This window comes from Heliconius melpomene, chromosome 18 (assembly GCF_056956725.1).
Source record: "Heliconius melpomene rosina isolate 202511_hmr_F chromosome 18, ASM5695672v1, whole genome shotgun sequence".
Taxonomy (NCBI): domain Eukaryota; kingdom Metazoa; phylum Arthropoda; class Insecta; order Lepidoptera; family Nymphalidae; genus Heliconius; species Heliconius melpomene.
Genome location: NC_140406.1, coordinates 6,549,129 through 6,574,693, shown reverse-complemented (window position 1 = coordinate 6,574,693; position 25,565 = coordinate 6,549,129). Strand labels below are relative to the sequence as shown.

The 25,565-nt window shown below is 34.0% G+C and overlaps 1 protein-coding gene and 1 long non-coding RNA gene across 2 annotated transcripts in view; one reads left to right on the top strand and one right to left on the bottom strand.

Moving 5' to 3' along the window:
* Nucleotides 1-11,749, bottom strand: part of LOC146529387 (uncharacterized) — a 106,033-nt gene extending 94,284 nt beyond the window's left edge. The window contains exon 1 of the long non-coding RNA XR_014879000.1: nt 11,430-11,749. This is a non-coding gene — a long non-coding RNA (uncharacterized LOC146529387). The remainder of the gene's footprint in view (nt 1-11,429) is intronic.
* Toll-6 (Toll-like receptor 6) overlaps nt 11,521-25,565 on the top strand; it is a 175,193-nt gene continuing 161,148 nt past the window's right edge. Inside the window, exon 1 of the transcript XR_014878999.1 lies at nt 11,521-11,966. The gene's annotated coding sequence lies outside the window, so the exon portion shown is untranslated. The remainder of the gene's footprint in view (nt 11,967-25,565) is intronic.

The following is a 25,565-nucleotide window of genomic DNA, read 5'->3' as shown; positions in this document are numbered from 1 at the left end:
TACTTCAACTATTCGCACTTGTCCATCTGCACCTGGATACACTTTTTCTATGCGTCCTCTTGGCCACGTATTTCTTGGAAGTTGTGAGTCGGCTATAAGTACTGGATCACCTATTTCATAAGTAGGGCCTCGACCATGAGGCTCCCGCCGGTGTTGAAGTTCAGGGAGATATTCGCGAACCCAGCGTCTCCAAAACATGTCCGCTAATATCTGTGAGCGTCTCCACTGCTTTTTGCTATCAATGTCGTCCTCACTAAATGTGCCAGGTAGAGGTAGACGAGCTGAACCCCCAAGTAAAAAGTGATTGGGTGTTATAGATTCGTCGTCGTCATTGTTTACAGAAACATGTGTGAGGGGACGACTATTCACAGTATATTCTACTTCGCAGAGTAATGTAGCCAAAATTTCTTCTCGGGGATATCTCTCACGAAGAATCGTATGTAGAGCCGTTTTCACGCAGCGAACAAGACGTTCCCACGCGCCTCCCATGAATGGTGCAGATGGTGTTATGAAACGCCATGCGATGCCTCGACGACTGGCTTCTTCTTTGAATGCTTCTCGAAGTTCTTTGTCTGCTCCATGCATGTTTGTACCATTATCTGAGTAAATTTCGGAAGGACATCCTCGACGTGCAGCGAATCTTCGCAATGCAAGTATGGCAGAGTCTGCGCTTAAGCTGGCGGCAATTTCCAGGTGAACTGCTCTTGTGGTAAGACACGTGAAGAGTGCGACGTAACGTTTCACGTGTTGTCTGCCGACGACTACTGTGAGAGGGCCAAAATAATCTAAGCCGGTGTATGTAAATGGTCTTCGATGATGGGCGAGACGGGATTTGGGATGATCACCCGTAGAAGGCTGTGGCGGTTGTGCCTTGCGAATACGACACTTCAGGCACTGATGAACTATCCTTTTCACGGTGGGACGAAGACGAATTACCCAAAAATGTTGACGTACTTCATTTACTATTATTTCAGTGCTGCTGTGGTGAAGACAACGGTGTGTCCAATCAATATATAGCTGTGTGATGTAGTTATCTCCATCTAAGACTTGTGGTTTCTTTGTTTCGTCTTTTATTCCCTCGGCGGCGGCTATACGGCTGCGAAGAACGACAATGTCATCTCGGAGTTCTACGGGTAATGAATGAAGGCGACTTTGTTTGGCAATAGTCCGGTTGTATCTTAAGTCTGCGATATCTTCATTGAATGATTCCTCTTGAGAGGTTCGGATGAGAAGATTTTCTGCTTTTGTGATGTACTTCGAATCTAATATCAGAAAATTGTTGGAATCCATAGATTTCTTGCCATGTAGAGTAGTAGATTTCTTTGCCAATGTTTCTCTTCGTTTGTTCCACGTAGGATCAGATTCCATATTTCTACGTGTTCGCTTATAAAAGATCTTCTCTTTTTTATTTCTGCAGATATCTAAAAATTGCAAGACTCTAGCTGTGGCACGAAGTAGTCGCTCCCATTTTGAGAAGCGTTGTGGATCAGGAATTGCTTCGCGTAATTTTGTCTTCGGCTGGAGTTCTTTAACGGTAAAGGTATGTTCTTCACCAGTATTGTTTGACACGACCGGTTTTTCGATAGGCCAGGTACTCGGATTTTCTTTCAAGAAGGCAGGCCCGTGATACCATTCATGATCGGCTCCAAAATCAGATGGTACTTCTCTAGTGGCTATATCGGCGACATTGAGCTTAGAAGGTACCCAACGCCATTCTTCCACTTTGGTATATTCTTCAATGGCTGCTAGTCTATGTGCGACAAATGGCTTATAAGATCTGGCTCCATTTCTTATCCACGTCAGAACTGTCTTACTGTCTGTCCAAAAGATTTTGCATTCCGGCGCTATACGATGTTCTTTTATGACAGCTTCCGCTATGCGAACTCCCATGACGGCTGCTTGTAGTTCCAAACGAGGAATTGACATAACCTTGAGCGGGGCTACTTTCGCTTTAGCCATGATCATGTTGACTTGAACCTTTCCATCCGGAGCAACCACCCTCCAATATGCAGCTGCTGCGTAGGCCGTTTCACTGGCGTCGCTGAATATATGTAACTGTATAGATGTGGCGTTACTATAACCAGAGTAGCATCGAGGTAAGCTCACATTTTTCAGTTTCTGGAGATGCAGCATCCATTCTGCCCACTGCTTGGAGAGATCTTCGTCCAGATGTTGATCCCAATCTATTATTCTTCGCCATGATTCCTGGAGAATTTGCTTAGCCCGAATAGTAACCGGTGAGGCGAAACCAAGTGGGTCATAGAGCGACATAACTATCTTTAGAGCTTCTCTCTTCGTAGGGGTTGTTTTATTTAATAAACTAGGCGGTAATCTTGCCAGTTTTAAATTGAATCGTAATTCATCGGTTGACGGTCTCCACATTAAACCCAAAATCTTTTCTTCTTTGGTACCCAGGTTAATAACTTCTGTCATATTTGATTGTGATTCCAGTTCATTTATTATTTTCGGGATATTTGAAACCCACTTGCAGAGTTTGAAACAAGCTTCTCCGTGGATATGTTGGACCTTCTTGGAAGTCTCTATAGCTTCTTCTATACTTCGGAAACTGTCTAGGTAGTCATCCATATAGTGGTTGTGGATGATAGCTTCCACTGCTTCTGGATGCGTGTCGGTGTACCTTTTTGCGTTCCAATCTTTAGCGAATATCGCGGTGCATGGTGAACTCGCAGCTCCAAATATAAGCGACGTCATGCGATATTCCTCAGGAGTTCCCTCCCGCCGGTGTCCTCTCCACAGGTAGCGAAGGGCATCCCTATCTTGAGGCCTTACTTTGACTTGCATAAACATTTCGGCTATGTCGGCTGATACAGCGAAAGCATGACGGCGAAATCTCATCATGACTCCAGGAAGCGATTGGAGAAGGTCTGGTCCAGTCAGGAGGAAATCGTTTAGTGACATACCTTTGGTTTTGGCAGCGGCGTCGTGAACAATGCGAAGCTTCTCTGGTTTACCTGGGTTTTGCACGTCGAAGTGTGGCAGGTACCATGTTCTGCCTGGAGAGATACTTTTAGGCGCCACCTCAGCGTAGCCCTTCTGGACGAGTGATTCTATTTGTTCGGTGTATCTCCTTTTCAGTTCAGGATCACGATCAATTTTTCTCTCTATTGATATGAGCCTCTTCAGCGCCGACTCATAATTATTAACCATGATGCTGTTCTCTGCTTTCCATAAAAGTGCGGTCTCAATGTGTCCGTCTTGTAAACGGTGTATATTTTTCTTCAAAATATTTTCAGCCTTTATTTCAGGATCAGAGTCTGGCCGACGCGGATTAATTATAAGAGATTCTAAGGCAAAGTAATCTCTCAGTTGCTCATCCATTTTATCTTCGTAGGTAGTAACTCGATTGACGAAGTGGATTTTCTGACCCAATGTCCTATTGTGCGCACCATGGAGCACCCATCCGAGCGACGTGAGTGAAGCGATCGGTTGGTTTTTCGGTCCTATACGGACATCTTCGGCGAGTAATAAATTCCAGTTATCTTGGCCGATTAGAATTTTAGGCGTGGCTGAGTCGTAGGCGAGTTTGTTCTTCAAATCTATCAAATGGTCGCAGGCAGCTAAATCTTCTTTACGAATCGTTTGTGGGGAAAGATTAAGACACGGAACGGTGCGAGCTGTAAAGCTAATCTTCTTTTTCTGTGAATTAGCAAGTGTCACAGTAACACGCCTTGATCCCGGCGTTTCAATAACTATATCCCCGATTGCTTCCATCTTTAGAGGATCCAGCCGTCCCTCAGCACCGACTTCGTTTGCCAAAGCTTCATCTATGAGAGATACAGTTGATCCGTCGTCTAATAGAGCGTATGCAGAGGTTTCTCCCGCCGGTCCATGAACTCTGACTGGTATGATTTTAAGGTAAGCATGCGCCTTTGATGGTATCCATGCGTTGGCCACGGTTTCTTTTTCTTCTTGTTGATTACGATTTTCTGATTTCTCCTTTTTATCATAGTGTAGTAATCGATGATGAGTACCGATGCATCCCTTAGTATTGCACTTCTGTGGTTTACAAGAATGTCCCGATTGCCTGAACCGCAGGCATCTGAAGCACAGTCGGTGTTCTTTGGCGAGTTCCCATCTTTTATCTGAGTTGGCATCTTGAAATTTCTTGCAGCTAATACTGTGATGACCTTCTTTGTTACAAATTTTGCACGTACTTTTCACCATTCCGTGAAATCTATTAGTTTTCCTTTCTTCGGTAGTATTGTGCGTTCTATGTATCACACGACGAGTAGGCTCTGAGTGCGGGATCTCTGTTGAATAAGGTGTGCGACATGCTGCTTGTTTGGTGAGAAACTCGCTGAAGTGCGTCAGGTCTGGTTTGAATATAGATGCTTGTTCCTCGTACCACCTGGTACATAACGACGATGGTAGCTTTTCACGAAGGGCCCTCGTTATATCTGGTGCAGTAATAAAGTTGTGTAAATCGAGGGCGCGAAACAGATTGACACTGCTTCTTACTTTACTGGCGAATGCATGTATCTCCTTTGGATTGTCAGCACAACGAGGTAGAGATCGAAGCTTGTCATATTCACTATATGCGATTGTATCTGGGCGACCGAAATTCATTTCAAGTTCTTCTATGATGGCATCCGGTTTTGAATGAGCTATGAGTTGTGTATCGACGACTTCCAATGCTTTTCCAGTTAGGCTTCTTCGAATTCTGGCTGTATTTTCGACTTCATTGAAGTATCCCTTAGTGTTTTCATATATGGCTCTGTATGATAGCCATTCATTTAACATTCCACTATATGTAGGAAGATCCATGATGACTTTGGACGCGACGGGATAATTGTATGACAATGATGGAGGTAACATTGTAGGTTTAGGTACCTCTGTTTTCATACACAACGATGTAGGAACGGTTTCGGCTTTTTCACATCTTTTCTTCAAATTTTCTATTTCTTTTTTTAGCTCCTCTATTTCCTTCGTTGAATCTCTCTGTATTGCTTGTTGATTTTCGGAATTGTTAACGATATTCGGAAGTTGAGGCATTATATATGATGGTGTCGGTAGTGGTTGCCTCGGTACGTCTGCACATGGTGTTAGTGATTTTTGTACGATTTGTGCATTATCTTCAATCCAGGAGCTAACGTAGTCGGTTTTCGATATATTATCTTCCTGGGATTCTGAACTATCTGATTCAGCATCTTCCAGAGCTAATTGTGCGAGTTCAAGCTTGATGCGAAGTATTTCTTCACGAGCATTTCTTGCTTTACGTCTGGATTTCGTAGACTTCTTTGAGTTTGCACGTTTCGAAGTTGTTAACTTTATTTGTGTGCTTTCAAGTTGTTCCTCTTTGTTAATTGAAATAATTCTCGAGTCTTCCTTTTCGTCACTTGGTACTATTAAATTCTTTTCTATTACGGAATCCTCTTGTGTGTTTGTAGGCGGGTGTGTCACCTCTGTGTGACTAGATGAAGGTTCAGCTTCATATCTCAATCCCTCGGATCGACCTCTTGATCTTGTGATAGGCATCTTAGCAATTGACCGACGATAATTAGTAAAAACTCACCAAGATGCACGAAGATTCTCGGAGACGAACGACGACACTCGAAGGCGGACGCACAAACACTCACGACGACTCACGATGACGCTCGAAGACAGACGCACAAAACACTCACGACGACTCACGATAACGCTCGAAGGCGGATGCACAAAACACTCACGGCGTGACTTATGGCGCGACGGAAATGTGACGTCAGCGCAGTAGCGAGCGCGACAGTCAATACGGATGCGCAACGCGACGGCGATTGCGAGCGCGGAAACACTGTACGGTGGAGCACTGCGCGATGGAGCACTACGCGATAGAGCACTATAACACTCGAAGGCGGATGCACAAAGTTCTCGGAGACGGACGATAACACTTGAAGACGGACGCACAAAACACTCGCGACTGACTTACGACGCGACGGAAGTTGTGACGTCAGCGCAGTAGCGAGCGCGACAGTCAATACGAATGCGAAAACGCGACGGTGATTGCGTTTGCGAGCGCGACGGAAAACACTTCGCGATAGAGCACTACGCGACGGGGCACTGCGCGACGGAGCACTGTGCGACGGAGCACTTCGCGATGGAGCACTGCGATGACTTGCACGATGACTTGCACGATGACGGATGATGCTTCAGCTTCGGTGAGGAGTCCCCAGATCCGGCTCGAAGGACCAGCACGATGTACCGGACGGGCGGAACTCAAGCGAATGAGCCGCTGACGCCCTGCACACTATAGGTTCGGGTCGTGGGGACACGGAGTATGCTGAGACCCCAAGACGTTCTTGTCAGACGTTCTGATAAGAACGTTGAAACAGGAGGTTGGAGCAGGATATTGAAACACGATCTTGAATGCGGTATAACGGTCGGTGACTGTCGGCTTCTTTAACTGTTTCTTGTTTCCGATGTTCCTTGTTTCCTTGACTTGTTGCTGTGCTCGCTGTTGGTTGCCGACTGACGCTGTGCCGCCCGGCGCGCGCCTTTTATACCCGAGGCGGTCGGAGCGGATAACGGTAAAAAGAGCCGAGAGTCACCGAGCCGTTTTGACTTTATTTATCGAAAATTTTCACTATGATTTCGGTACATTTACATTTATATCTTTATAACTAAAACTCGGATGTTCTTACAATTTATACATATAGAAAGTATACAAAAATGTCTATTAAACGATATATAATACATTATACTATTAAATTATTAACTATTAGGAAACAACGAAAAACACGAAAAGTATGATGAAATTCACACAAGTAATCACGATAAAACATCTCTCATTAATTATTCACAAACATACGGTATATATAAATGTGTTATTAAGCTACAGAAAACTATGATAAACAATAATCAATAATAAATTTTACTATACGGAAGTTACTATTATATAAAAAGGCGATTATCGCGGCAAATCATAGTACAACTATACAAATACGATATAAAGTCGAAAATTATTATCTAAAACAGAACCCAAATCTATTTATAATCATTATTCAATGTAATTACTTATTTATTTAGGAATAAACATTATTAATTTCGAAAAAACACTAATAATAACATTCAAACTATAAGAGTGGTATGACGTCACTTTTGCCGAACGAAACAGTCTCAAACATGTCGTGACGAGTCCACGGCCGATGATGCGCTTTCGCGTCGTTGCGTTGTCGCGAACATTATGAACATTTTGTTTATCTAGCCCCAATGAGATTCTATTTAATATTATTTTAAAGTGTGCTTACGAAGATGTATAATATTTCAAGACATATTTTATTTATTGGACACCATTAAATGTATGGAAATAGTAAAGAAACATGTAAAAAGATAAAAATCAATTTCAACGTCGACCGCACATACATACTTATAAACTTAGTAAATTTTTGTTAGAGAGCAAACTAGGTCTCAATAGAATTGTCGATTGTCCCAGATTAACGAACCATATCATTACGGCAAATGAATCGGCCGAGCGATGTTATCTACCCATCAATGTCAGTTCAAAATCTATTACAAGCTGTTAGTATGTTTTAAAATGAAACATTAATAACATAGTTAATATGATGTTTTAAATATGATGTTTGGATTAAAGAGTTTCGTGGACCGCTCCACATAAAACGATGATAGAACAAAGGCCGCCCCTATTTCATTAAACATTAGAAATTAGAAGAACAGTTAACGCACTTTCTATACGTTTGTAAACTGTTCTGTAAATATATTTAATCATCTTTTTAGTAGGTTCCCGTTTCCTGATTAGCAAGGTGGACAGAAAGAACCTCTTGTCTTTTTTTTAACTTCATGCTATATCCCACACGTAGCAGGCAACCTGGGAACCTAGTATTAATACACTCGTTTTTCTATTAAGACACTTCTGTTTCCCACTTTTCGCCGAATTCTATAAGTATTGCGCAAAACAACGCCGCGTTTTAACAGAGCAAAGTAAAATTAAATTAAATTCGAACTCAGAACATTAAATTGAAGAATACATACAAATTTTACTCTACGACGATCGAAAGCCACAGTATATATTTTTTACTTTTATTCTCTTAGAACAATGTGGAGGTATTACATTTTCTTTTTTAGTACTTACTTTCATACTCTTTACTTTTCATTTACTCTATTTTCATTATAAAAGTGTGTTATATTAACAAGACGCTTGCTGTGAAAAAATAAACTGTAGCTACCATTAATATTTTACAAAAGATCTCTTTAAAATTGAACCTCGTGCATTCAAAGATAGAGATCTAAAGCAACAAAAAGTGAATAAACCAGACTAACAACAAAGGATGCATTTAGTCTAAATGGATCAAAACCCTTATCAGTGCGGAGTCATCAATTCTGATACGAAGTGACTACAGATAGTATGGGACAAGGGCGGTCCTGTCCCTCTCGCAATCGATGTCTGGGTGTCACATGCAGTGCCAATGCATTCTATTTAATAATGAAATTTGTATTTACATACCTATCGCAAAAAGTAAATAAGTTTTGCTTTAGGCTTCTTTTTTTAATTTAGGCTTTAGGCAATGAGAACCTAGTGTGACACCTTATTCTTCACTTTCGGTCAGGACGAGACATTACATATTTGGTGGCCGAACCCAACGCTGTATTTTTCCTGCCTACTAAATAAGAATTTAACGTTACCATAATAAAATATTATTACAGATAATATTCCTCGAATTTCTTTGATATATACCGTTTTCCTTACCCAGGTAAATTCACTTACACGAACAAACTCAATTACCTGAAGCTAAATGAAAATGTACTGTCACTGAGCACTTTTGATTAGTATCTCTTCATTAAGAACGAGTGTTTACTGAAATTAAGATATCCGATAGGATCTTATTTAATCATTTATTTAGGTCAAGTCAGCTTCGTTATTAATAAATGGTGAGAAGCTCGTTTCGTTTGCTCTTTTAGTGAAAAATATGCGCATGATAATTAAGTATATATCAATGAATAACTATTTCAAAATAATAATATTCGTTCTAGATTCGTAGTTTAGATAATTATGAATCTAGACGGTTGGTAAATTGTAAAAACAAGTACTTAAATGAACGATATTTACAGATTTTTATTTGAGAAATATAAACCAAAAACGGTCTTAACATTTTTCACAAATGTATAGTATTAATTTCTATTAGGAGTTAAGGAATCAATATTCCAATAATTGTTATTACGTTTCATATTTCTAAATCAACAACTTTACTGTCGTATGATAAAATCAGAAATCTATTCAAAATATCCTAGAATTCCTATTTGTTCCGCTCGCTCTCAGTAGGGTATTGGCATTTTCCTTCAAATTATTATCGACGAAGATATGATATTGTATATGGCTTATTATACTCACTAGGTTACCAATATATGAGGAAATTAACAGGATATTCTTAAAAATAAAAATAAAATAAATAATAATTGAATATATTTTTTTTTTAATTACAAGAATAATTAATATTAGCCTTACAAAACCATATCAAAAATCCCAAACAATATTCTAAAATAACGAAAAATTGTAGATAAATAAAAAAAATTATAACTTCCAAAAAGAAACAAATTTGAAGTCACCCTACAGAAGACAGCAAGCACCTTTAAAATATATTTTAAATGTTTTAATGGTGCCGCCGGTGTAAAAAATTAACCAAAGGGACAGGTGCGAAATCTTTCCACAGCGGGGGTCTCAGCCCGACGAGTCAACCCATAACCTTAATTGATAGGAATCGTTAACCTTTAAACGTTAGTTCCTTCAACATAAATACTCAGATTGTAATCTTATTTTTTTTCTCTGTTATTTTATACTTCCTTTAGTTATTGTTTTATTTTCGGGTGCCTTTTCGAGTCGACAGATCGTTATTTCGTAATAAGCAGTCCGTTCGTCCGTTGTCATTTGATATCATCGAGATTATTGGAGTGAGATAGTTTGAATAGACCTGGCACTGTCGTTTTGGTTATCGGTTATAATATTTAGAGTCAAATTGTTATGTACTTTAGATAGATATTTTTTTGTTGATACTAATAAAATTGATATGCTTTTTGTTTAAAATATTCAAATTAAGGGTGTTGAACATTTTTGAGACAGACAACAGATTAATAATTTTTTTTTTCAGGCCAGTTATGGCGCAGTGACAACGCGACTGTAAACGCGAAAAGTTTTGGGTTCAATTTCCACTCGAGGAAATTAAATATTTAATATTCTCATTACCAAAGTCTGGTAATGAAGCAAAGAAAAGACACTTTCAAAGTGCGTTGACTTGAGTTCCGCCACCCAAAAGTAATAGCAACGGAACGTCAATAGGAACAGAATGCCTTAACACTAGGTTCCCAGGTTCCCTCGGCTTATCCCGTTATGTGCAAGGTACAGTTTGAAGCTAAAAAAAATAAAAAAATACGACGACAAAATAAAAAATAATATGTATAATATATTAAAGATTAAAATTTCAACGTTAATAAATTTACTATAGTGAATCAACATTTTTCTCCTGAAAGAAGAAAATTACTAGCATTGAAGTATTTAAAATATTTTATTATATTAAGTAACGATAATACTTTGCAAAGAATGTGATATTGAAAAATCCTCGTTGATGAGTTTTTAATAAAGGGTTAACTTCATTATAAAAATGGGGTAAGCATTTCAGTGACTTTATGCTTAAACTTAACTTAGTTTCTAATAATTTATGCGACCTATTGCTTCTTTAAAATATAAAAAGATTTTTTTCTCTGTTTCTCGGTCAATCCCGCATATTTCAGGGTATGGAGAGGAATGATTTTAAATAATATTTAATAAATTATTAAATGTAATCAGATACGTTCTTACATATATTTACAATATATTACTTGTCTAATAAATTAAATGTATATAGTACAAAGTATATTATTTTGTAAATAGACACTTTATTTAATGCAAATTTTAATATTATATTTGAAAATAAAAATATAATATTATCATTTCTGTATTTTACAGTTTTGAAATAACACGACTATAAATGTCACATTATATTATTCATATTCTGAAACGTGCTAATGGGAGACATTCCTAGACTTACTCTTAAGCGGCAGCCGCAGGAATTTGTTTATATTTTCATTTGTTTTCTTGTATTTATTTATTATCTCATATATTTTACGATAAAAATAGCTTATTAAAGCGATTTAGATAAAAATAGCTTAGTAAAAATATATAACACATTTTACTTTATCAAAATTGCAAACTGAGTGACGGAACATAAACCTCCATTTTGTATTGGCAGATTTGAGAAATATATGTTATTTACTATATGGAACTATTATTTACATTTATAGTTTATTTAATATAGTAATTTATTTATTTATCATTTATGTACATTCATAAAATCATACATACATTTATTAAAATTTAAATATTTTATGTAACGTTAGAAGCCGGAAGTGGTTAGCGTTTTTAAAATAATACGATAAAAAATACATACCCTATATGTTTCCAACGTTGCACGTAATTACAATAAGTGTCATGTATCACTAAATAACAACACTACGCACTAGACACCTTCCAATCAGGGCTTCCGCCTACAAGCAACTGTTCCCGTTTGACACAATTCCACTGTTTTTGTCTTTTTCACTTAAATCTACCCACTTTTACACGAGTAACAGTAAGTATTCGTATTAAAGTTTGTTTATATGAAAGCGCTCGCTGCCGTCGACCAAACTACTAAGGAGTTGTCATTTTCACATCTACCCTCTTGTCGACGGCATATAATAATTATAACAGTCGATGCTTGCCACTCGATGCGCTTTCTATAGGTTCCATTTCATTCATTCATTCTCAGTTAATTATTAATATTATTGTAATTATCGTGTTCTCTTTTATATATATATGTTTGTGGTTGACTTTTGTATAAACTGTGTGTACTTTAAAGTGGTGTTGAATATATTGAGTGCTAAGCGTGTGTATATACATAATTAATATTCCTGCTGAACTCACTGCTGAGACACCTCAATTACACCAGGTTAGTGTCATTTTATTTTTTTATGTCGTCCACTGAAAATATTAATTTAAATATTAATTACAAAATACCCTACTGTTTGTAATTACAAACTTATTCAAAGACGTTATTTAAAACAAACGGTTTAATGTTACTGTCAGTGTGATACTAGTACTACAAATATTGGAACAGAACTAAATTTCTACCTATATGGGCACGGATTTAGAAAAACGATGCAATATAGTCGGTAAACATTCCGTTGCAGCACAGTTTACTATGTAATATCCCGTAGCGTGTTGTTCCGGGTACTATGTCGCTTCGTACTGACCTAACTACTAACGTATACTGTTTTTAGACTGTAAGCGATACTATGGATATTATATCTATAGTATCGCTTGACATATCTTTGCTTTATGCAGAGTAGGTATTGACAAAGAATATAATTTTGTATTAGTACTTTATAAGTTTTCGTAATGTACATCTGAAATGAAGACATGGCAGTAAATACTATATTATTCAGGATATACACAGTTCTCTAAATAGACTATTAAGAAGATTTATTTATTTAACTTATATACATATTATATGTTTAGTACTCACAACCTTTACGTACAATAGACACTGTAGTCCTATATCTAAACAAAACGATAAAATTTCAGAATTTTTATGTAAAATTCTTTATGATTTGTAAATGTAAAAAAAAATGTATATCTAGTCTGTAAGCCACGGCTTTAGCTTTTGAAACGTACTAAGTACTAAAGCTGGCTATGTATATGCGGTATCCTGACCAAAATATTTACGAGAAGGTTTAGTTAAAGCCTCGCCTAGTTTCATTTGACTTTTTTCCAAACCACAAAACCGACGAGGTCGTACTTAGGAAATTAGGAAAAAAGATTCCATAATTAAATTTAAGAGAGCTTACGAGATTCTTGTCTAATGGTACACAAAATAAAAAATATACTTTAAATATTCTGAGATTCTTTCGCATATTTGAGGTCTTTGTAGTTAGAAAGCACAAGCTTTTGCAGTTAGAATTTATTTATTGGCAATAGCCCCGCAGCATTCATTTGGAAAATGTTAGTCGTAGATTTCCTTTCAGTAAACGTTCGGTTCGTCCTTTAGGATCCACAGGATATTCCATTTAAATCGGGTAAAGAAGTTTTGGTAGACATTGTCCATTGCAAACGACCATTGTGGTTTGAATTTAAGCGCGTTATTGCAATTTTAAATATGTATTTTTCTTTAACTTTTAGGTTTGATTATTAAATAATGGACCATGAAAATTGTTCGTGAAAACAATATCCTCCAAACATTATAAATCGAAATTAGTTATTTATTATAATCTTATTTATTATAATCTCCGATAAGTTAGTTATTTTTATTAACATATGCATTAAAATTATATAAAGATAAAATTATAAATATTAAATATCTATAACCTATAGATTTCCATTAACCTGACAATACCAAAGCAATTAGTCTATCATTTTAATCTATTTATAGTAATTCAGGGTGTCCGCCGTGACGTCACGTGCATCTGATTGGGGATGCCATTAATCATGGGGACAGACATGTCAACCTGTCAGGTCTTCGCTACTCACGCTACTATTAGTAACATTGTAAGGCATTAACATTGTCAAAAGGTTTAGCATTTCAAGTACGGTGACTTTCGTTTTAGATGGAGAGTTATTATAATTCCTATACTAGTGGCGATGCGAATATTAAAAATACCTAATATGAATATTAAAGTTTAATTCGTTTTGTATTTAATTTGCCATTTTTACTTAATTAATATATTTGGAATCAATGTTGGCGATAGAAGTTTTTGGAACGATAACTTGTATTACTTAGATTCTGCAAGACGAGGCCTAAGCAGATATATTACAGAATATTTCTGTTTTTTTTTTTCTACATTATTAGACAGTATTAACACTCTATTCTCTTTGCATTTTCTAACATTACGCATTGTTAATTCTGTCTTTATATTTAAATAACTAACTAAATCTTATAATAATAGATTTCTATGTTGTACAATTCCACATGTTATTTATCCTGAAACATAACCCAAATGTCGAACGGAAACAAGTTTCGTATTAAGTGTCTCATTAAGAATGTTATGAATGTTATTTGGGCGGACGCAAATATATCACAATTATGTTTGACACCTGGTATTCTCTATTATTACGTTTAATATATTTATATTGATAAGTTAACTACATTTATTCGGAAAATAAATGTTTTTTTATTAATAACATTTTGTTATTATTATATTGTATATATTTAATCACATTTTGGCTATCTATTACACTTTTTCGGTACTAAATATTACCTAAAAAAACATACAATTAATAAAAAAACAATTAATTTATCTCTACTATATTAAAATTAACCATAATACCAATTTAGTTATCTGTACTACTGTATAAGAAAAACATAATATATATCTTATTTAAATATATTTGTAATTTGTTGTTATCTCAAATTTAAATATAAATAATCCAATTAAGGCGACTATGTACTTTGCTTTCGTTAAACTTATGCATTGAGTAATTAACGAAATGAATTTTCATTGAAATTCTCAAATATTTCATGTTAATTCAATTATTTATTGTTTCAGACGAAGCTCTTCAGAATATTTCATTAGCAAAATTCATCTTTTTCAATAGCATATTCAATGTCATCTTTATTATTTGTATTTAAAATTTTACCGTCTACTAACTTTGATATAATTGGATATTAAAATTATTTCTTATTTTAATATTAATTTACTTAATCTTTCTTTTTTAGCTATACCCGCACAAAGCAAAGTAGGCAGGGAACATGGAAAACTAGTGTTAAGGCATTGTGTTGATTGGCGGAACTAAACGCCGTGCTTTGTCTTGTTACTAGACCGAAAGATGAAATATCAAATATTTCATTTCTACAACCAGTCACGTTCACAGACGCACGTTTGTGCCCCTATACCACGATAGGCTCACGTAAGTACTAACCATTTGTTAAAAAATAATATTTTCCTCATATTATAAGCACAGTAACGTTAAAACATTTCTTATCGAACTACGATAGTAGGGAAGAAGGGAGAAGGGAGATGAAATGATGAACAAGTCAATTACACGTGATGTCTATCCCTTGGCATTCGGGATAATTGATTTGCAGACGCTGACAAGACTTTTTTGGATAACTAAGCGAAAAGTAGAGTTAATTAAGAGATTTTTTGTATGCTCATTGGTCTGAGATTATTTCTTTTCGCTATGTCGTGGTTATCGAAGTCTATCGTTGCGTAATTATAAAATAAATAATTGTAGTAGTTAGGGAAATGGTTTTAAAAATAGAGTTGGAAAACGTATAAAAAATTTACATAGCTGGATTCGATCCCGCGCCTCTTGGAAGTTATCAAATTTGAAATTTACATTTTACAAATGGTTTTCAAAAAACAAAACGTTGAAATGATTAATATTATTATTTTATTTATACTGCCACTCAACACACAGTAAAATTTCAGTGAAAAATTGATTGTTTTCCCTGCTTAGCATAGTGGTGTGATAAAGCAAACAAATTAAAAAAATACTAAGTATATGGTGTTAAATATTTTGTACGGCTTTTTTTATTTGCTAAAATAAATATTTACATCAGCATTTTTTTCTACAAATAAAGTAATTTTACTTTACGTTTATAGAAATATATGCTCAGAGGTGCAATTGCCGTTGCTATAACAGCTTGATAAATGATTGACTGCATGACTCGAAAATGTTGCCCCAAACGATCACCTCGCTTACGTAACGACGTCTATTTTCCACTCCGATTTATATTTTTATTTGCAGCAATTTATTTATCAATACTGTATTTATTGTAATTGTATATAATATTTTAACCGTATAGAAGCTGTCGTAGGGCGGTGGTCTTGAATGTAAAGACAACGGTAGTGGGTTCGATTTATACTCGGGGGATTGAGTATATTAGTTTGAAATTAAATTTTAAATATTAACAGGATATAGTGAAGTATAAAAAATGCTGATTATAGTTATATGAGATTTTGGTTTCTGTCCACTCTTAGGTGTTGAGTAATACTTCATTTAATTAATATACCATAATTCATACATAAACCAAACATAGAAACTAATTCTTGATTTAAAAAGAAAATAACAAAAATTCACGAACATAAATCTTATTTCAATATATTCTCCACAAATATATATAAATGCGTTGTTTCATTCAAACGATGTAAAGATTAGGTCCCCTGTTGGATCATCTATCAATTTACGAGCTGTCGCGACATCGGCATCGTCTCAATCCGAGCGTCTATAATTTTTGATCAAAGGGACTATTATAGTATACCCAGACCCGTATAGGATTTTAGATTTTATAACGGGCTAGAAATACTTTGCTATTTCTTATAAATATTAATGTTTGTATTTTTTATTTATGTAATTTATATAGTTTTGTAAGTCTAAGGAAAAATAATTTGCAACAGTTAATATAAGAAAATAAATATAAAAGGTGATGTGGCCTATACTATATGGTATATACTTGTATAGTATATGGATATACAGACACACATTCATAAAGTAACAACTTCAATAAAAACAGTAATCTATATATATAAAAGGACTTGTCCTCACTGACTGAGGTAAGACGCACGCACAGCCTTAACCGCTGTGCGTAGAAACGTTAAATTTGGACAAAAGTTTACTTTCGTAATCTGGACATCCACTAAGAAGGTATTTTGAAAAATTTTAACCCTAAAGGGGTGAAATAGGGGTTCAAAGTTTGTATGGAAAAAAATTTAAATCGGCACCGATTTTTATAAAATTTGAAATTTAGATTTCTAAAAGTATTTAATTGAACACGTGTTTCATCGTTTTCTAGAATTCTCTCCCTAAGGGTGGAAATAAGGGGTTGAAAGTTTGTATAGGTTTTTTTAAATCGTCACCAATTTTCATAAAATTTGAAATTCAGACTCTTAAACGTATATAATTAAACACATGTTTCATGGTTTTCTAGAATTCACCCCCTAAGGGTGCAAATAAGGGGTTGAAAGTTTGTATGGAAAAATCTTTAAATCGCCACCAATTAAAAAAATATAAAATTTTATATTTAGACTTTAAAATATTTCATCGAACACATGTTTCATGGGTTATTAGAATTCACCCCTAAATACGCAAGCGAAGCTGCGCGCGTCCGCTAGTTTTACTATAATATTAAATTAAAATTCAAGCGACGTGAGAAATATCTCATTCAATATATGAGATAAAATATCTAAATGCAGCTATCAAATGAGAGGCGTAAAAATAGAACCCTTCCATTATAAAATTCTACTAAAACACATCCATTGTTTCAAAGTCAATAGAAATGCATAAAATGAAGATAAAATAGAAATGAAGTTAAGCGAAAATCTTTTAACGAATAGACTTAAAGTGACGGGACTCCTAAATCCCTAACCCAATTTCTCAATACTACATTGTAAAAGGGGCGCAAACGACGAACATCGTTAGTGCAAAGATGCTGTTCATTGGATTAATTAGTTCTCCTTTCAAGTAAGGCTGACATACTTTGCTAGCCGGTAGCCAAGTTCAGAGTATACTTATTAGTTGGGACGTGTAAGTTTACGTTGTGACTAAAAAGTTTCAATATCCTGTTAGCTTTTAACTATGTTAAATAAAGAATGCCTCAAAAGCTTTCATTTTTCATAACTGTTTATATGATATTGTAATAAAAGAAAGAATAAACATTAAAATAATTAATAGGCCAGCCGTGACGCCACTGCACAATATATGACTGTCAACACGATAGATTATGGATTCGATTCCCACTCGAGAAAATGAAATATATTATTTCTATTTTCTCCCATATGGTGTTGAGATAAAGCGCGGCGTGGGGTTCCGTCTCAATTGTAGACGCATTTCTCAACACGCTTCAGCATTTGGTGGAATTCGGGGAACGGAGTATCTTAACACTAGATTTCCTCGATTTTAATTTTAAATATACATATTAATTGACCTAATTCATATTAACTTTATTATGTAAGTAATTTTATAATTATGTTAATAAATACGTATATAATACGACAAACTATATTTTTTGTTAATAATTATTATCATATTTAAAATACGAGTAAGATTCTTTTTTAATTTAAGATACATTTTTGGAAAATCGACCGACCGTATACGTGTAATAATCACGAAAATCAAATATCTTATAATTATTATCATAATTTGTAATATGAAAACTGATAGCAGAATGACTTATTTGGAAATAACTTTTTAAATAAACGAAAAATACCGTAGACGCTCATATATCTCTCTCACTCTATCTTTTAGCCCTGAAATGCAGCCGACTCTTAAAGGCTGAGTACATAATAGTTAATATATAATGAATCCTAAGATAAGTGCAAATACAACCAAGTATACCTTGACGTGAGTCGACAATCTAAATTCTAAACGCTGCCATACGAGTATACTGTTTATACAGACGAATGTTTAATCTATAAGCTCCAGTTACGCAAATCTTGAAGACGAACCTAATTACGTCGTAATAAATAATTATTCACTACCGATAAACTTGGCTCATAATTTACGTTGGTGTAAACAGTTAATTTTGTATCGGATTTAAAATGTTGTACTCGTAAATATTGGGTAAGTTATTTCGAATTGTTTATAAATAACTTCATATACTTATTTTAAAAATTATACTTCCCTTGAGTTAGCTTTTTTATACATTTTGTTGAATTATTGAATTTGTTGTTGAATTATTTTTTATTGAATTTGTTTCTGTATCAATGAGACTACGAGTATTTCCTAATAATTAAGGTTTTTATTATTATTTTAAAATAATTATTAATAGAAGCCGTGAATTTGTACTACATTTTAATAATAAACGAACAAGAAAATAATCATGAGTCATGCTGCAATCGACAATTGGAGTATTTTTTAGCTTCGCTTACACACTGTATCCTGCACATAGCAGCGTAGGCAGAGGGAACCTAGGAACCTAATGTTATGAACCGCTACGAACCGTTTCCGTTCCACCCACCGCCGAAATTTGAAAGCATTGAGTGTTGAGTGTCAAAACTCAACGCAACGATTTGCTTTGTTGCCCAGAGCGAAGAAATAAAGATAATAAATATTTAATTTCCTCGAGTTGGCATCGAACCCACAAATCACATGACTGTGCCCCTTTTAAAATCATTAATTAATTGTTAACTCATACTGCTTGTACAAACAATATAACTGACAAATTTCAATGTAACCATTAATGAGTACTTAAAGCTCACTCATATCTCGCACCAGAATATATTAAAATTTAAATACAAACGTAATTTCAAATTCTAAACTTATTCAACTTCGCCGTACATGCGTGGGAACTTCTAAACACGTCTCTGATATTAAATACAAGTTAAATAAAGATGATACCACCGAGGATTGTCTCTTCACTTGGATCTTATTTGAGAAACAAGTTTAATTTTAATAAATTTCGTTAAAGTTTCTTAGAAAATGAATTTATTAAATTAGTATAAAACAACAGTGTAAAAGTTTTGTGATACTTACAAGTGATGCGAAAGAATTTTAGACTTTTCTTATCTTGTTTTCAAGGAAAATTTCTTTTGTTACCAAGTAACTCTACGAATTTAATTAATAAATTATCTATACCTAAAGCAAATTACGCAATTATATAGCTTATAAAGGCTGTACCGACAGGAAGTAGGGACGAATTTGTATTTGATGATATTTCGTCTCCACAATCTATAAAAAGACCTCGCAAGTAAAAAAAATCGTATATATATTTTTTTGTTCTAGAAATAACTGCTAATTGAAATGCCACGAATTTAAAATAGAAGATATGAATTCAAACATTCGTATGATGTTGATGGAAGAAAAACGCAAATGTAAACAAAATATGAGATCTGTGATATGCATGCTAATGTATTCTGATGCTCTTTTTATGACTATTTTGGGATTTTAAAACAAACTATAAAAACTAATTGAACTTTTTAGGTAGTACTATTAAGTACAAAAATTATATTTTTAAAGAAAAACTCAGATTTCCATAGTGAAATTTAAAATAGTCAAATATATAGTTGCATTACTTCAATTAGGGATACAAAATTACATTCGCAAATATTTTTATATTTATATTATTGCATTAACAACAAAGTTCAAAAATCCACAACACTTCGTTCTAAATCTTCTAAAAGAAAAACGAGAAACTTCCATACTTAATGAAGACATACATTTCTACTTAAATACATTTAAGCTCCCATGTACTCCTAATCTGTTTTACAATGAAACCACCGGGGAAAAGTTCTCATCCGTCCTACAAACACAAGTTAAAAATCAAAATCGACAAAGTTATCCTTGATTAATCCCCATTTGTATTGTCTTAGATCAAATAAGTGGAAGTAAAAGCGGCGCCTATATAAACACGCTATCTAATGTGTTTGCCTCTAATTCCAAAGTTGCGAGAACAACCGTTATACTCACCTATACACAGTCGGATTATTTGTACATTCCGCTCCCTTCAATTATTCCTTTCTTGATTTTTATTGACATGGAAAAGGAAGTAAATAGGAAACCTCAAGCATAAATATTTTCCGATTCGTAGGAAAATGTCATATCTAGGTAACATCACTATCGTAGTACATAAGTAGTATTATAAGTTGTTTTATTTTTATCTTACTCTATCGTTTGATGTTTTCCTCAGATCGAATAGTAAGGATCCAATGATAATTTACTACGTTTTCAATTTCTATGCGGAAAGGAGCAGGTTAAACCGGAAAAAGTAGAGTATATTGTGACATTTTTTATTCTTCGTATCTTATTGTGGGATTGAAGGCTGCACTTCTTCTCGCTAGAAAGTTTCCCGAGTAGGAATCGAAACCACAACTTATCACGTTTACAGTCGTACGATTGTATCACTGCGCCACGACTCACATATATTATAATTATATGTAAGTATAATGAAGTATAATCTCAAATTAAATGATATTTTACATATTTAATTGAGATTTTACTTTTTATTATTCTTACAAAAAATATGTAAATAAGGAACTGTTAATAATAATAGTCTTTTTACTTAAATATTTTTTAATTGTTGATTAATTTAATAGACAAATTTATAATAATAAAAATATATTTACACTTTTGCATTTTGTCCAATAAATAATTACTAGTTCACCCGTACGATCATTAGCATTTGATCCGTAAAATCCACATACGGGCGACTTCACAAAGGACGTCATAATTCAAAAGTTTATAAACGGTATGTGCATTAAAATTTGCAATTTTATTGTTTTGTCACACAGGTAAAAAATTATATTACGGCACTTATTTAGGACCCATTTTCTCAAAAAGTCATAGTTCATACAAAATTAGGCATATACTCTAACTTGGTTAACCTTTATAATTTGTAGGTATATCCTGTTGACCTACAATCAGGAAACTGGTACGTAACACTCAGATACTATCAAAATAGATATCGAACCCAGAGCCACCTTTATCGTCATCGTGATGATATTGTGATGATCTTTACAATGTCAATGTAGGGAACGTAGTATCTTAATACTAGGTTCCCTCTGCCTACCCTGCTGTTTACGGGATAGAACGTTTTGTTTTTTTTGGCAATATTATAGTAATAATATAAATTTTTAGCTTCATGCTCTATACCGCACATAACAGAGTAAGCAAGGGGGACCTGGAAACATAGTGGTAAGGAACTTCCGTTCCCTACTTTCTGCGGACTTTTTGATATCGATTAGTGGAAGTCAACGCCGCACTTTGCCTCCCTACCAGACCAAGAAATCCCATTCCCTAGAATGGGAATAACTTCACTTTACTGGGACTAACTGTAATTTAAATCTTCAAACAGTATGTTTAAAATAACACTATTTACACATTCAAATGGCAAAGAAGTTTGATTAAGTAGGATACAACCGAAAGTTTCTACGTCCCCACACTAAGTAAGATAAATATTCATGAGACTTACGAAAACTTATTTGGATGCCAGTGTTTGTACATTTGCAAAGAAAATTGTAATGGCCCATTGGCACACATTACATTGCCTTGCTTAAAATGTTTAGAGAGATTTGGCTTTATGTGCTTAAGTTTTCTGCATATTCAATGGAGGTATAGTACCTACTTTGATCTTTTACCGACGACGTCTAAAATAAATATTGTATGTTTGGAGAAACTCATGTTACATTTTAAAATGAATTTATTTAAATTGATATTTACAAGCACTTTACGATGTGATTTTAATTTGATGTCAGTTATGTCAGTCGTATGCTACGGTGCTACTGGGTTTTTCTTTAGTTTTTTTTCCAAGGAAACGATCTTTTTGTTCTTTTGTATTATATATTTTATTTTGATAATTTCATGTAGGTATTCGGTAGAATAAGGTAAATCTAATGAAATATATATTTATATAATATAAATACATTTTTTGGCTATAATTAGTCCAATGCTGTTCACCATTGCTGTTTATAAAATATAAAGAAAGTATTAACTAAACGTACTTATTATATCTATATTGAGACGTACTACATAACTTTAAGAAAACAAAGAGACCTCTTACATGAAGATTTCCTTTTAGTGGAACTTTAATGTTTTTCTTAAAGGTATTAAGTAAAAGAAAGGTAAAATTCAGAAGTGGTTCTCGCTGTCATTACGGTTCACTTTGTGAAGAGGCTTTTATAAGAGATCTTGGCAACCTCTTTACTATCAATTCTCGGTCTTACCCAATACTACCTTATTTCAAGAGTTTGGGAATTATATAATAATTATAATGTTAAATTTTAAAAGAAAGATGAAATCGGTCAAATGCGAGTTGAACTCACCGAAAGTTTTGTACCAATTTCGGAATTGTAAGTCAAAGGGACTTCCCTATACAGATTACAAAAATTGACAAACCTGAGTGCGTTTGCATTCATTTTGTACATAAACAAATACTGTTATACAGTTTTATTACCAATACCTTTATCATTTATACAAACTATATTTATTTATATCCGTAACTCTTGAATATAATGAATTTATTTATAATATTATTTATTATATAGTTTACGTATAATGAAAACGAGACCTAACTTTACACAAGTAATTTCTTTTATCTAACCACACTAAAGCACCAAATTCTAAGATGATGGAGTGCCTTAACACTAGGCTCCCACGACATGCGGGATACAGAGTGAAGCTAAAAAAATATATATACCACACAAAATTAGCGACACAGCCTAATCATTATGAACTAGAGGACGGTTAATCCGCAACAACCCAGCCCAAACAATTTAACGCACGCGGCTCACGGCCGCTTTATCATTGCCCTACATTGTTACAACTACAAGGGATCATATAAATTAAGCGAACACCCGAATGTAAGATGCTGGCTACGTGCCCATACTCGAGTTGATCTTGCTTTAGACTTAATCTAAACTAATTACTGTATGGGACTTAATTATATTTTTGTTAATTTCAAGTATTGTGAAGATGCAAAATCTTAGCTACTCTATGTTTTTATTTGCTTTCTCTTTGATCTATAAAAAAACTTTATCAGTTTATGTCAACTTATGAATATGATATATGATTTTGTGGGATTTCATACAATTCACATATATATTAGAGAACGATGATATATATTTATTTAGGCTTCCAAGTACTTACATAGGCTTAATTTTCTGAATATGTGTAATTGTGTTTTATATGTCGATCCACACAACTGAAACTAAAAAGGTTAAAACAGGCGAAATATAAAGAGCAGAACAATCTTTTCACAAAAAGACAGATAGATAGATTAGATATTTCCTTACTAAAGTCCCATTTTCCATAATAAAAAAATGCGAAAAAAATAGGTAAACATTAAAATAATGAACGTAAACAATAACATATTCACAAAGCTTAGTTAATGACAATTATGTCTAAAATAAACGTTTCATATATCACAAGTGCGTCTGCACAGTGTTAACGACTTTGGCAACCGTTCCAGCACGAATGTACGTGGAATTAAACAATCATATAAACAAACTATTTCCTTTTGGTTTGTGAATTGAGATTACATCATTGCAAAATATATATATATGTATGATAAAATAATCATTTTTTACCGAAATTCTTAAAATATGGGGCCACGACGCGACGGTGCAGTGACACAGTGTATTTATTGTAAACGTGACGGTTGTGGGTTTGATTCCCAATTTGACTCGGGAAAATGAATTATGATCCTTTCCTCGATTTGGATGACAAAACGCAAAAGACTTGAACCGAGTTCCATCAGGCAATGAACAATGTCCCGAAAATTGGTAGGAGAGTGCAATACTTTTAAAACTCTTTAATATTTTATGTTCCCCATTCGAAAGAATGGCTATATTTTAAATTATTTTCGTTCTTCCGTTCTGGTAGCCAGGTTGCACTGTTAGGTTCCACCACGTATGTCTCGAGGATTGGGCGGGAAGTGAGCAACGAGTGTCTTAACACAAGGTTCCCTCTGCCTTCCCTACTACGCAGGAAAAAGTGTCAAGCTACTAAATATTCTAAGACTACAAAGATTGTGATGCTTTGAATTATAATACAATAGTATTAACAACAAGACAGCGACAGGTGTTTTTAACGAGCAATTCAAAATTTAGTACCGAAAGATTTGCTATTAAACTCATTTAGACAGTCTTGGAGAGAAGTGGGAAAACAAACATTGTATTAAGAAAACATTTCAAATTCTTTATGTAATCTTCAGTTTATATTTGCTGTAAATTGTTTGAAACGAACTGGAGCTAGAATCTTCTTATAGTACTTATATAAAACAATAGAATATATATGTCTCTTATTTCTGTTTTCATGTAATTTGTAATACGATATAATAATATATGAATATATAAATATTCATTGAAATTTACTTGGTTTAACATATACTGGCTGATACTTTTATGAGTATTAAATAGCTTTTGTTTTAGCTATGTATATTAGATACTTGTACGATTTAGTAGATTTGATCTTATTTTGGCAGTATATTCTACTACTGTAAAGACATTTGTTTTTTATATCGTTTTTATATTTATCTCATAACTAAGTTTATAAAATAAAAGATAGAGTAATCAAGCAAGGTTTTATTCGAAAACTTATTCATTTTCGTTTTAATTTAGGTACTTGTTAATAGAGGCCGAATTTCTTGTGCCAATTTATTTATTTTTATTTGCAAGTAAATAGAAAAGAAAACAGATAACAAAAATTAAAAAGTATAATTAAATTTTAAACGAAATTGCTTTTTCTAAAAATCATAAATAATAATAATCACAGACTAAAGTATTACATTTACTTCTACAAATATATATGAAGAATTAGTACACAAATTTACATAAAAGATAAATACAAGATAAACTTGAGTGGTTGAGAGACAATTTTACTGTTATTTTATATAAAATCACACAGTCGTAATATTTACTAGAAAAACTTTTACACTATTCGAGCACTTCAACGCCAGACTAAACACATATTTACGATTTGTTATATGGCTAAAGTTTTTAATATAAAAATGTAACAATAAAACTTGGTAAAATTTTATATTTAATATCTTATGCCTTTTATCAAGATTATCCTCAGGATGTCATAGCGCAGTTGCACAGTCTATGGCTGGCTGTAAATA